General features: G+C 41.3%; 1 pseudogene; it reads left to right on the forward strand.

Moving 5' to 3' along the window:
* Window positions 1–4509: 4509 nt before the first annotated feature.
* Window positions 4510–4627, forward strand: LOC126208732 (5S ribosomal RNA; annotated as a pseudogene).
* Window positions 4628–14696: the final 10069 nt, after the last annotated feature.

A 14696-nucleotide genomic window follows, 5' to 3' on the forward strand; every position in this document is an offset into this window, starting at 1 on the left:
TGTTGGGTTTCCGGGTTCCGCCTAATAGCTCAGGAGTGCACTACACACAGGAAGTGGCTACACGGGTAGCGGTGGCTATGTGGAAGGGAGTGGGTGGTTTTTTAGGTTAGAGGGTTTCAGGGAACCACAGAAAGGGCGTCCGTCTAAAAGGGTGCAGGTAAAACATAGTAAGGTAATTGTAGAAACGATCGGTATTGTAGTTGTAAATTGTCATAGCTGTGTTGGGAAAGAACCAGAGCTCCAAGTCCTAATAGAAATCACTGAAGCTCAAGTATTTATAGGTAAAGAAAGCTGGCTAAAGCCGAAAATATGTTCAGACGAAATTTTTTCTAACGATCTAACAGTGGTGGTGGTGTATTTATTGCTGTCAGAAGTAGTTTGCCTTGTAGTGTAATTGAAGTAGATAGTTCCTGCGAAATAGCATGGGTAGAGGTTATACCTGACAATCGGACTAAACTATTAATTGGATCGTTTTACCGACCACCGACTCAGAAGATATAGTTGCTGAACGGTTCAAAGAAAACTTCAGTCTCATTTCAAATAGGTATCCCACCTACACAATTATAGTCGGTGCTGACTTCAATCCACCCTCGATATGCTGGAAAAATTATACGTTTAAAGCCGGCGGCAGGCATAAAACGTCATCCGAAATTGTACTGAATGCTTTCTCAGAAAATTATTTTGAACAATTAATTCATGAGCCCAATCGAATCGTAAATGGTTGCGAAAGCATTCCTGACCTCTTAGCAACACCTGACCCTAGACAAATAATGATTGTCGTGAAGAAGACAGTGATTAGCGACCACCACAAGGCAGTAGCTGCTAGGCTCAATACTGTAACACCTACAATCATCAAAAAGAAACGCAAAGTACACCTATTTTTAAAAAAGCTGATAAAAATGCTCTTAACGCCTTTTTAAGAGACAGTCTTCACTCCTTACGATCTGATCATGTAAGGGCACAAACGTTGTGGAATGATTTCAAAGAGGTACTGTCGACAGCAATTGAGAGAGATATACCACATAAATTAATAAGTGGTGGCACTGATCCCCCATGGTACACAAAACGGGTCAGACCGCTGTTGCAGAAGCAGCGAAAAAAGCATGCCAAATTTAAAAGAACGCAAAATCCCCAAGACTAGCAAAGTTTTGCAGAAGTTAGAAATATAGAACGTACTTCAATGTGAGATGCTTTTAATAATTTCCACAACGAAAATCTGTCTCGAAATCCGGCAGAAAACCCAAAGAGACTCTGGTCATACATAAAGCACACCAGTGGCAAGAAGCAATCAATACCTTCACCTCGCGATAACAACGGTGAAGTCACTGATGACAGTGCCACTAAAGCAGAGTTATTAAACACTGTTTTCCGATACTCCTTCATCAAGGAAGACGAAGTACATATTCCTGAACTTCAATGAAGAATAACTACCAAGATGAGAAACATAAAAGTAGATATCCTCGGTGTAACAAAGGAGCTTAAATCGCTCAATAAAGCCAAGGCCTCAGATCCAGATTGTATACGAGTCAGATTCCTCTCAGAGTATGCGGATACAATAGCTCCACATTTAGCAATTATATATAACCGCTAGCTCACAGAAAGATCAGTACGTAAAGACTGGAAATTTGCTGAAGTCACACCAATACCCAAAAAGGGAAGTAGGAGTAATCCGCTGAATTACAGGCCCATATCACTAACGTCGATTTGCAGTAGGATTTTGGAACATGTACTGTATTCGAATATTATGAAGTACCTCGAAGAAAACGATTTATTGACACAGTTAGCACGGATTCTGAACACATCGTTCTTGTGAAATACAACAAGCTCTTTATCCTCACTAAGTAATGAGTGCTATCGACAGGGGTATCAAATTGTTTCAATATTTTTAGATTTCCAGAAGGCTTTCGACACCGTTCCTCACAAGCGTCTTATTACCAAACTGCGTGCCTATGAAATATCGCCTCAGTCATGCGACTGTATTCGTTATCTCCTGTCAGAGCCGTCACAGTTCGTAGTAATAGACAGAAAGTGATCAAATAAAACAGAAGTAATATCCGGCGTTCCCTAAGGAAGTGTTATAGGCCCTTTATTGTTCCTGATCTATATTAACGGGATAAGAAACAATCCGAGTAGCCGTTTTAGATTGTTTGCAGATGATGCTGTCATTTACCGTCTTGTAAAGTCATCAGATGACCAAAACGAACTGCAAAATGATTTAGATAAAATACCTGTATAGTGTGAAAAGTGGCAATTGACTCTGAATAAAGAAAAGTGCCAAGTTATTCACATGAGTACTAAAAGAAATCCACTAAATTTCGATTACTCGATAAGCCACGCAAATCTGAAAGCTGTAAATTCAACTAAATACTTAGGGATTACAATTACAAATAACCTAAATTGGAACGATCACATTGATAATGTTGTGGGTAGAGCAAACCAAAGACTGTAAGTCAATGGTAGAACACTTAGAAGATGCAACGGGTCTACTAAATGGACTGCTTATACCACGCTTGTCCGCCATGTTCTGGAGTATTGCTGTGCGGCGTGGGATCCGCATCAAGTGGAGCTGACAGATGACATCGAAAAAGTACAAAGAAAGGAGATAGTGCCACAGATATGATACGTGAATAGGAGTGGCAGTCATCAAAACATACGCGTTTTTCGTTGCGACGGAATCTTACCATGAAATTTAAATAACCAGGTTTTTCCTCCGATTGCGACAACATTCTGTTGGCAACCACCTACGTAGGGAGAAATGATCATCATGATAAAATAAGAAAAATCAGGGCTCGCACAGAAAAATTTAAGTGTTCGTTTTCCCCGTGCGCCGTTCGAGAGTGGAACGGTAGAGGGACAGCTTGAAAGTGGTTCATTAATCCCTCTGTCAGGGACTTTATTGTGAATAGCAGAGCAATCACGTAGATGTAGATGTGAGGCCGTGACGTCTCAGAGGCTATGGTGAGACGGTAATCGGTGCGCCGCCCGCGAGAACGTACACAGCCGACCCGGACAGGCTACGCCCGATGGACCGGTGGATACAAGTAACACCCCGGAGCAGCACCTCCAAACGCTACGAACAGTTCGGAAGGCCGTGAGCAAACAAGCAGAGATATAATTTATGCATAATAATGATAGAACATATAAAAATGCTCAGACACAAGAAGCTGAATGTGAGCGTGGCCCCAAGACCTAACCAAACCTTACGTGAAACAACAAGAATTTTACACTAAGAATTACTGAAAAGATTAACCGGTTAATGTTAAAGTAAAATACAATAAGTTAATGTAATAAGCAGAAAATCACACGGTCCTCAAACACGTTAACTTAAATGGCTTAAAAGTAACAGCAAATCTTGAGGGGTAACACTCAAACAACTACAGTAGTAATTATATTTGAAACAAAAATATTACTTTTAATGAAAGGTGCAAAATCTCACCAGAGTTATGGACCTCAAGAGCCAAGATTCACTGTGCCTGCCGGCGTTTGCTTACCACAGCCGAAGGAAATTTTATAGTCTCTAGATCAGTCAAGGAAGCAAAAACTTCCAATGCAAATAAGACTTAATTTCGACCTCAGTGGTCACTAACACACATGCTGACATAGAACGTATGACAATTAATTTCAGGCGCAACAGACAAATGAGCAGACATTGAACACGTGGTAATAAAATAAATTTTAAAACAGAAAAATATGACACTCAAATAATTTCAAGCAGAGGTACCAAAGGGTAAATTCAACTCTTCACACACAGTGATGTAAAACCACAGAATATCCAGCGTAGCGGGAGTAACTCCAACACGAGAAAACATGCGTCAATGAAGTAACGAGTATCTCAAGCCCAAAGGGCAGAACAGACTGTACGAGAAAATGAACAACACTCCAACACCCGTATCAGCAACTATTCCTCCTTAATGCAGAGTAAATCTGCTGCGTAGACATTACGCACAAGTGTTGCCGACCAACACAACTCCACCGTTGACCGACCACCTAGATAATCGTGCGCCCGTAAGCACCGTGAACAGCCCACCGTACGTCACATGTGCCTGTTTTCTCTCTCTCGCCCTAACTGCGACCAACTGCCCGCCGATGTGGTCAACTAGTTGCTCCATGGAACTATAACCAAAGACTCGACTAACAGGCGACCGAAGCGCCACCCGGCGACTAGGCAGAAACGGATCGAGCCAGTAGGCAAAGATGTAAAAAACATAGAACGACCCAACACTAGTTTCGCTTATGTCTTGTATCAAGAGTTAAAAAGATCGATGCATCAATAACTGTCGCACATCCTGCGACTACTTTTTTAAATAATGATGTAACAACTGCAGTCTGCCAATCTTCTGGTACACTGCTGTATTTCAAACAAGTATTTACAAAATTTGATACTTATGAGAGTAATTATTCTAAAGCATCTTTAAATAATTCTACTTATATTGAGGTTTTATTTCCCTGAGAATTTTCTGTTTATGGATGTCTTCAACACTACCGTCAGATCTTCCATGAATTCAGGTTTCCAACGGCCTTGCCGCAGTGGTAACACCGGTCCCCGTCAGATCACCAAAGTTAAGCGCCGTCGGGCTGGGCTAGCACTTGGATGGGTGACCATCCGGTCTGCCGAGCGCTGTTGGCAAGCGGGCTGCACTCAGCCCTTGTGTGGCAAACTGAGGAGCTTCTTGATTGAGAAGTAGCGCTCCGGTCTCGGAAACTGGCATACGGCCGGTAGAGCGGTATGCTGACCACATGCCCCTCCATATCCGCATTCTTTGGGCTGAAGATGACACGGCGGCCGGTCGGTAGCGTTGGGCCTTCATGGCCTGTTCCGGAGGCGTTTAGTTTTTTTTTTTATAAATTCAGGTTTAGGAATTATTTACTGTCCCTAAGTCGCAAACGAAAATGTTGTGATCCATCCTTTCAAGCAAGCCACAGCCACTTTTCTTTCCCATTGATGTTAAATCCTAGTTTCTGCTCCGTATCTAATGACACTGTCGTCCTCAGAATGTTAAATCCAAATTTCTGTTTTCGTGTGTTGAGGCCCACGTTTCAAGGTAAACGAGACCGGATGGGAGAGCGAGAGAGGACATTTTTGATTTAACAAGCCGAGAGTAGTCCCTAACGCAGATCTGCAAGCGTGTGGCCTATCCGCGTGGCCGCACACGCATTTGGTGCGCGAGTATGAGTGCACGTACGCTTCGTGAACGTTGGCGGAAATTGCCGAAGATTACCGATGCCAATGACAGTCGCGTGAGCGAACGTATACACGCTTGTTCCCAGCAATGCGGAATTCATGGGCCTGCACTCACTAGCACATAGGCTGCTAATCTGCACTGTGTGCATGGGCGACGCGTTTCACTTACCAACAAACTTGGGAGGAACTTATGCAAATGAAAAATAACGAATACAGATCTATATCATTTAGCTTTATCCGTATTTTGCAGCTGTTATTAAACATTATTTGTGAATAACAAATATTATTCGAAAGTTACTCACTTGCACAAATAACAAAATTTACTCGTCATAGCCGCGCGGGATTAGCTGAGCGTTCTATGGCGCTGCAGTCATGGACTGTGCGGCTGGTCCCGGCGGAGGTTCGAGTCCTCCCTCGGACATGGGTGTGTGTGTTTGTCCTTAGGATAATTTAGGTTAAGTAGTGTGTAAGCTTAGGGACGGATGACCTTAGCAGTTAAGTCCCATAATATTTCACACACACACACTCGTCATCTGTGAATAAAAATTTTAAGAATAACAGAAATACAATGCAATTTAAAGCTCCAATTCGTGGTCATTTATTAAATGAATGTATGTTTTCTTTCTTTTAAATTAGTTTTCAGAACAATTCTTATTTTTCAAAAATATCATCAGAAACTATATAGATTTGTTGTTGTTGTGACAATACAGAAAATATGTTTTACAAAATGGTTCAAATCGCTCTGAGCACTATGCGACTTAACTTCTGAGGTCATCAGTCGCCTAGAACTTAGAACTAATTAAACCTAACTAACCTAAAGACATCACACACATCACGCATCCAGGATTCGAACCTGCGACCGGAGCGTATGTTTTACACATGCAAAGAAGATACCAGTGCGTTATGCCTCCTGAACTCGTCTTTATTTCAAGATAATAGTATATGACTTTCAACACATAATCTTCTTCAAAAATTTGAAAACTCCTCAATTCTGCTGTAGTTTTTGACAAATAATTCGTTGTGATTCCACCTTAGGTTGATTTCCCAAATTACATTCCAAATAAAATCTTTTTACCTCAGAATATCATTCTTTATCTATTACATGAGTGTGCGGCCCTGGTAGCTGAGTGGTCAGCGCGACGGAATGTCATACCTAACGGCCCGCGTTCGGTTCCCGGCTGGGTCGGAGATTTTCTCCGCTCAGGGACTGGGTGTTGTATTGTCATTATCACTATCATTTCATCCCCATCGACATGCAAGTCACCGAAGTGGCGTCAAATCAAAAGACTTGCATCAGGCGAAAGGTCTACAGTCTGTAGTTTGTTGTAAGGTTCCCTTAGTCATGAGCTGCAATACCGGTAACTATTTGTTTTTAAATCGTGGTCAGACTTTGCTGCATTAATTGCAGTTGGTCTAGAAAAACGTCTTCCAATCGTCTCTTGACACTTTCACGATACAAAAGTTGCCAGTACGCTGTAATATTATGCACTCTTCCGTAATTGCCGGCCGGAGCGGCCGTGCGGTTCTAGGCGCTACAGTCTGGAGCCGCGAGACCGCTACGGTCGCAGGTTCGAATCCGGCCTCGGGCGTGGATGTGTGTGATGTCCCTAGGTTAGTTAGGTTTAAGTACTTCTAAGTTCTAGGGAACTAATGACCTCAGAAGTTGAGTCCCATAGTGCTCAGAGCCATTTGAACCATTTTCTTCCGTAATTTTTGAACATCAAAGCTCAATGCACAGGTGCATGTCGCATCGGAAAACTGTGCCATAATCTAGAGGCAAGCTAACTCAGAGTTAATCCTACAAAAGTTTTTGATGACTTTGTATGAGCAGCAACATTCCATAAAAGTTGTAGGAAACTTTCGATTAAAAGTATGGTGATCTTAATTTTTGGCAACCACTGAGCTCTTGCTTTGTTTACTCATTTTGTAATTAATTGCATAATTAAATCAAGGAGACATGTGTATCCAATAATGTTGTCAGTCCGAGGAAGATGTTGAAAAAAAATGGTTCAAATGGTTCTGAGCACTATGGGACTCAACATCTTAGGTCATAAGTCCCCTAGAACTTAGAACTACTTAAACCTAACTAACCTAAGGACATCACACACACCCATGCCCGAGGCAGGATTCGAACCTGCGACCGTAGCAGTCACGCGGTTCCGGACTGCAGCGCCAGAACCGCACGGCCACCGCGGCCGGCGAAGATGTTGAAGATCAAGCGTTTTTATCAGCTACATTGTAATCGTTGGCTGCTTACTTTGAGTACTTGTGCATGTTACCAGAGTGAGAAGTACTGGACCGAGCGAGGTGGCGCAGTGGTTAGCACACTGGACTCGCGTTCGGGAGGACGACGGTTCAATCCCGCGTCTGGCCATCCTGATTTAGGTTTTCCGTGATTTCCCTAAATCGCTCCAGGCAAATGCCGGGATGGTACCTTTGAAAGGGCACGTCCGAATTCCTTCCCTACTCCGATGAGACCGATGACCTCGCTGTCTGGTCTCCTCCCCCCAAACAACTCAACCCAAGTACTGGCAGGTGCTGAGACAGTTGAATGGGTCCATGTTGGCGATGTAACGGCTAAGGCCTTTCGCCTATAAGTATTTTTATTTTTCATTTGTTGCAATGTTAATTAAGTAAAGATGTGCTCAGCCCGAAGATTGATGTGAACACTGCAGTGCATAGTGGTGTGTCCTTGACTTTATCCCACCTGTGAACAGTACTATACAGCTAGCTAGTGAGGGACCTACATTTCAATATGTACTGAAAAATACAGTGCAACTTCGATTTGGCATTACTGGCAGTGTTATAGGTGAAAAAACTATAAGTAACAAAGAAAATTGTAGGAAAAAACTTTATTTTCATAGTGTGGAACTTAACCCACTGAGCCACAAAGCCATACTTCTGCAGCACAAGTCGTTCATAACTCGTTTACCAAACAGAAACTGCACTGACCTAAGGGAACAAATACTAGTTATAGAATTCTGTTCAATAAGTAAACAAAGGAAGTGGAGTAGCATTGTATGCTATTCAGTAATTAAGTTCCAAAAATTTATTGGTGAATCAATTTGTAAGAATGATCTACTTGTTCAGATAATTATCGAGACATAAATTTATTGAAATAGCGCATGTCTCTGCTTACCACTACACCTTATACTTACTTTCTCTTTCTGTTCATTGCAGTTGATATTATCAGTCCAGTTAACTCATTTGCTCAATTTACTCACGAAACCGTATGGTGGTGACTGGATTGAAGTTCTTCATCAACTGAAAACAAAGTTGACAATTGTAGTCGGTTGTCACACTCCTCAACAAAAATCTTAAATCTTTTTATTTAGTTGCATCCAAAATATCTCTCGAAGTCAGTGCAGTGTTAGTAGCTGACTGTTCCGCGGGGAAGTGCACTGCTCCTTCCGTCGCAGATTCGAATCCTGCCTCGGGCATGAATGTGTGTGATGTCCTTAGGTTAGTTAGGTTTAAGTAGTTCTAAATCTAGGGGACTGATGACCTCAGATGTTAAGTCCCATAGTGCTTAGAGACATTTGCACCATTTTACTGTTCCGCAGCAAAAACAATGACTTTCAATAGCGTTCAACGTTCGATTATCACTTTCACTTCCTTCACAGAAAACATGGAAAATAAATAGCTGAAAAGTGATTCTAATTCTCAACGCATCGAAAGCTTGCCAGGCCCATTATCACTATTGTGACAAAGCTGTGTAGAGTCTATGTTTCCTTAGCCGCATGGCCCGCCCTCAGTGAGTGAGCGCCGCGTGATGTCGACTGGGTGAACTGCCAGCCGCGTGCTCCAGCGTGCACGTGCATAGTGAGTGACGTAGGCAAACGTTACGCGGATTCACATGCAGATGCAGTACTCTACTCCCTACACTATTTAAGGCGCACTCCCTTCTCGCTGGATTCATTATCCATTATGTTTTTTTTTTCTTTATCTTTGGTCTATGAGAGTATGCGTGCGGAACGATTTGAAGTGGAATGATCATATAAAGTTAATTGTTGGTAAGGCGGGTGCCAGGTTAAGATTCATTGGGAGAGTCCTTAGAAAATGTAGTCCATCAACAAAGGAGGTGGCTTACAAAACACTCGTTCGACCTATACTTGAGTATTACTCATCAGTGTGGGATCCGTACCAGGTCGGGTTGACCTGCGCGCGCACGGAGGCTTTCCGGCAGTCGTTCTTCCCGCGAACCATACGCGACTGGAAGAGGAAAGGGAGGAAATGACAGTGATACGTCAAGTGCCCTCCGCCACACACCGTTCGGTGGCTTGCGGAGTATAAATGTAGATTCAAATAGGCTGTTCACTTACTTGTTTTTACCTGAAGAAGTATTTTAAGAACAAATTACATACTATATCCTTGGTGACGCATTACGTATCGGTTTTCTTCATTGCTATCAAGAGTTTACTGTCTGATTGTGGAACCCAGTGCAGACTACGACCTTCTGTAATCAAAATCTATAGAAACATCAACTGCTGTTACAGTATCGTTAGTAACTAGAATATCTCAGCTACTACCACCTTTGTCACACATCACAGTTTACGGATGTTCTGCAAATGTCACTAAAAATCACATCATCTCTGCTGCTGCAAAACATGGTTGCTTTCTAAGTAAGGTTTGTCCAGTGAAATCTTACACAGTGACTCTGCCAGTCGGTGACGCATCAATCCTATAAGCTCTGCAGCTGGTTTTGGCTCGTAACAAGTAATCTTTCGAAACAACGTACCAAGCAGACATTTGTTCAAATGGCTCTGAGCACTATGGGACTTAACATCTGTGGTCATCAGTCCCCTAGCACTCAGAACTACTTAAACCTAACTAACCTAAGGACAGCACACACATCCATTCCCGAGACAGGATTCGAACCTGCGAATGTAGCGGTCACGCGCTTCCAGACTGTAGCGCCTAGAACCGCACGGCCACACCGGCCGGCAGACATTTGTTCCTTGAACAGTCTACTAAGTATCAAAAAAGGTTATCCCAAAAATCTTAATATTTTTTCTCTTAATGCTATTGAGAAAAAGCTCAGTTACGCTGTATAGTCCGAGCATGCAATGCTCATGGAATACTTCATTGTTTATTTTTGTATCTATGGCAGCTGCATCCAGTTCAATGAGTATAGTAATAACAGCGCTTTTGATTATTGTTATGTACATAGTTCCGCGTAGTCAGCGCGTACACAACTTTCCCACTAGAGCGCGCCCCGCTAAGCACATCAGCGCAGGCGCAGCGCTCGTCCGTCTCCGCACTACGAGATGGCGCTGCCATAAAGACGGACCAAATTCTGCTTCCGCCGGTCCGCGTATTAATATGTAATGCTAATGTAGAACCTTTTCTCCTCGCGGATCACACTCGCGCAGTGACACCTGAACGCTCGAGGTATTACAACTAGTGTACAGACCTCCGATGAGTCAGTTTGCACCAGTCTGCATTAGTCTGCATCAGTATGCATTAGTCTGTAGTCAAGTTTCAGTCTGCGCCTAATAAGATTACCATATTCCTGTACATAGCCATGAAGAGAAATGTATAGACACTTTGTCAAGTATCAGAGATATGTGAGAATAAGATTAATGTACCAAGACCAAAGGAACTTCAGATTGTCAATTGTAAACTTCAGATTGTCAATTGTAAACAGCATCCAGAATCAAGTTACGTAATGTCTATATTTTTTATTATTTTAATAAATGTGTGTGGAAATTAATCAAGTTCTGTTTAAAGTTGGTCACCGTCAATCTGCTACTCTTAAGCGTGCAAGTGGCATTTCTATCGTCTGACCTAACGGCAGAAGATAAACACGCCACGATAAGACCACGAGACATATTGCTGACACTCGCCTACTTCGTTAGAGCGACAAGTCAAATAATCTTATGGTGTGTATAGCAAAGGTCTTCCAGTACGCACACCACAATTATACCTTCCAGCATGCATAACTAAAAACGACTAAACCATTCTGCTCATAGTAATTTTAATTATTTCCACATTTTTTATTTCGTCATATTGCATTTTTTACGCTGTGTGGAATTCATCTCGTAATTAGTTAATTAATTTACTAATTAGTGGGAATCAGCTGGCGTTGTATTTAACTGACAAAACGCTCTAAAACTTCGACTTGTCTAAGCAAAAAAAGTGACAGCGAAAAGACATAGCTATTTCTCTCCGAAAGCTGTACTTGTAGTGTTAAGAACTCAAGTAAGTAAAAAGTCTTTTAATACACTACATGAAGTCACGGCTAAACATAAGTTGTATTTTTTTACGTGTTATTAATTTTATCCTTCAACCATGAAATACATTTTTAAAGAGTTTTACGTTACGACTAGTGTTTACGATATGGATATACACACTTTTCGGGCAAAAGTCTACGCAAGGCACTGTTACACGCTGCACAGAAGCCGTAACCGAGTTAACCAGATGTCGATCTCGAAGCAGAATCTGTGATGGTTGCCGGAAAGTTCAACAGCCTCTTGAAAGTCTGTCTCGCAGTCTTATGAAAAATCTTTTCTAGAAGAAGTTCTGAGTCCACGGAACAGAGAAGCGCCTGTCCATTTGTCTAAATAATGCCGCCAACAATTCCGAGAAGCATTTAACCATTTTATTCCTTTCCTTCACCTTGGTAACCTAATGGAGGAGGAATGCATCCAATGTTAACGCCTGAGTGCTTTCAGCCATTCCGTGCAGTCTGTCCTTCACAACTATCTACTTTGTTTATTTATCTGCACAAATAAGTAATCTGATTATATTACAAAGTAAAACTAAAGAAAAAAGAGGTTCGGACTTGCAATAGAAAGAAAAGTGTGCCTGAAAAAGAGAAATTTTCTGACAGTGCATATAAACTTAGGTATTAGGAAGGTCATACTGAAGATATCTGTCTTCTATGTAGCCTTGCGCGGAAGTGAAACGTCGACAATAAATTGTCGATATATATATTACTGAAATGAGGGGCTACACGAGAATACTGAAACTTGGACAGGTAGATCAGATAAATAATGAGTAGATACTGAATCGAACTGGGAAAAAAGAAACATATCACAAAGAAGGGACCGATTGATAGGGAGCATCCTGAGGCATCAAGTATTTATCATAATGGTAATGGAGGGACGTGTTGGAATAGGGGCGGGGAGCAGCAGGTGGTGGTGGGGGGGGGGGGGTAAAAATTGACCCTTTCAGCGTTGTCGTTGTCTTTCAGTACTTGAAAGCTTCTGTTACAAGCCGTTACAGTTAACTGCATAGGTGTTATCCGTTGCTCAGTTCAATAATTCTGCAGTTACAAATACATCCGTTGTCTCTGGGATTAAGATTTTTCAATTGCTATGGACGTGACAAGGTCACAAGAAACCGACGGTGTTTACAGCATTCGACGCCCCGCTTATCGTCCACCGTGCAGTCACAATACTGGCTGCCAATGGTTACAGGCGGCGGGATTGGAGGTACCCAATGGTGAGCACAGCATGTGGCTACGCTCTACAGAGCGAGACCAAGGCTTGACTATGGTAAGTAGTTCCAAACGAATGTAGGCTGCAGTAAGTGCTCAGAGCTGAAAGGTCTTGCATAGCGCGGAGAGCAGCATCAAACCTGACTTCTGATGTAAACCACAACACTATCTGCAGCACTGACTGGCAGTATGGGTGATAGAATTCTTAAAGTTTGGGTAGTGATGAGAGAAAGAATTCAGTGCATCTGTCCGTGCCAGTTGGTTTTCTGACTACTCAGTAACTTAGTGTGTTGTTACGTGTCCTGTAGATAAATATCCTTATTTTCGATGTTGTTGTTGTTGTTATTGTTGCTGTTGTTGTCTTCAGTCCGAAGATTGGTTCAATGTAGCTCTCAATGCTACTCTATCCTGTGACGGTTTCTTCATCTTCGATCAACTACTGCAATTTACAGCTTTCAGAATCTGGTTACTGTATTCATGTCTTAGTCGTCCCCTATGACTTACCTCCAACACTTTCCTCCAGTACTAAATTAGTGATACCTTGATGTCTTACAATGTGTCCTATCAATCGACCCTTTCTTTTAATCAAGATGTGCCACTGATTTATTATCTCTCCAATTTTATTCAGTAACTCCACATTACTTACGCGATCTACCATCTAATCTTCAGCATACTTCTGTAGAACTACGCTTCAAAACTTCTGTTCTCTTAAGGTTTATAATTTATATAAAAAAAACAGCTACCAGCCACATGTACGGTTTAAAAAGGTTTATTATCTTCAGACCATGACCGGTTTCGGATTTTCCTTTACAAATCCATCTTCAGATGGCAGATTACAAGCATTCTTAGTTGGACCTAGTTTTGTTTGTGTTATTCGTTTGCTGCACTGGGAAAGAAAAGAAATATTTTGTTGTCATATCGGTAATGGTATTTTTACGAAAGATTTACTTCTTTTACAAGATCTAATTGCTCATGAGATGGTTTTTATAAACATTAGTAAACTTGCAGGTTAGTGTACTTACGAGCTGTTTAGTTCTGCCTGACGAAATATCCGTGCGTTTATGTTTTCGAACGCAAGCTTCATACACTTTTCAATATGCACTATGTGAGTGCTATTCCAGTCAATGGGCGTCACTTTTAACCTCATCATTTTAATTACACACGCAGCACACACGAATAACGTTTACAAAACGTGGCCCAGCTTCACATTACAAACAAGAACAATGTTTGCAAAGAGCTTACAGTCATAACAATGTTAACTTACAGATGCTGTATAGTCGATATGGGTACAGTAAAATATCTCTTTGCTGTTGTATGAAATTAATCTAAAATGGCATAAATAAAATTACATACAAATAAGATTACCAACATTATATGTAGTACAGAATTACTGTGTGTTACTAATTAGTTGTTACAATAGTAGGAGATAAATTCAATATATGACATAATATGCAATGCACATGTTTTCATTATGCAATTTTTCAATGACATATAAGCAGTTTTTGGGGCCTGTATACTGAATGTTTTTGATGGAATATTAGGCTTAAGTTATTTTCAAAAAAGTGAAAGCTTCTTCAAAGTTATTTAGGAAGGGGGTGTTAACTGACTCTGTCTGTTCATTCAAAATGAGATCAGGGAACCTGTTTTTATGTGTATGAATCTCGATCTCCTCTAGGAGATTCAATGTGAAACCTTTGTCTTTGAGGTGTAATATCTGCAGATTGTTTTCTATATTCTCAACTGTATGATTGTTTTCTGCAAGATGGGTGGCAAATGCAGATTTGTTTAGGTTTTTCAGACGTAGGGCATCAAGGTGTTCCTTGAATCTTGTTTCAAAAGCTCTACCTGTTTGGCCAATGTAGAATTTAGGACAGTTGTTACACTTGAGTTTATAAATTCCAGATCTTTTATGGGGTATGCTATTGTGTGGGAGTGAGTGTATGACTCTTTGTTGGAGTTTGTTATTGGTAGAGAAACTGATTTTGACATTCTTCTTCTTGAATAAGTTGGAAATTTTATATGAAAGTGGGCCTATATATAGTAGGGCTACATATTTTACTGATTTTTTGTCTT

Source organism: Schistocerca nitens, chromosome 1 (assembly GCF_023898315.1).
Source record: "Schistocerca nitens isolate TAMUIC-IGC-003100 chromosome 1, iqSchNite1.1, whole genome shotgun sequence".
NCBI lineage: Eukaryota > Metazoa > Arthropoda > Insecta > Orthoptera > Acrididae > Schistocerca > Schistocerca nitens.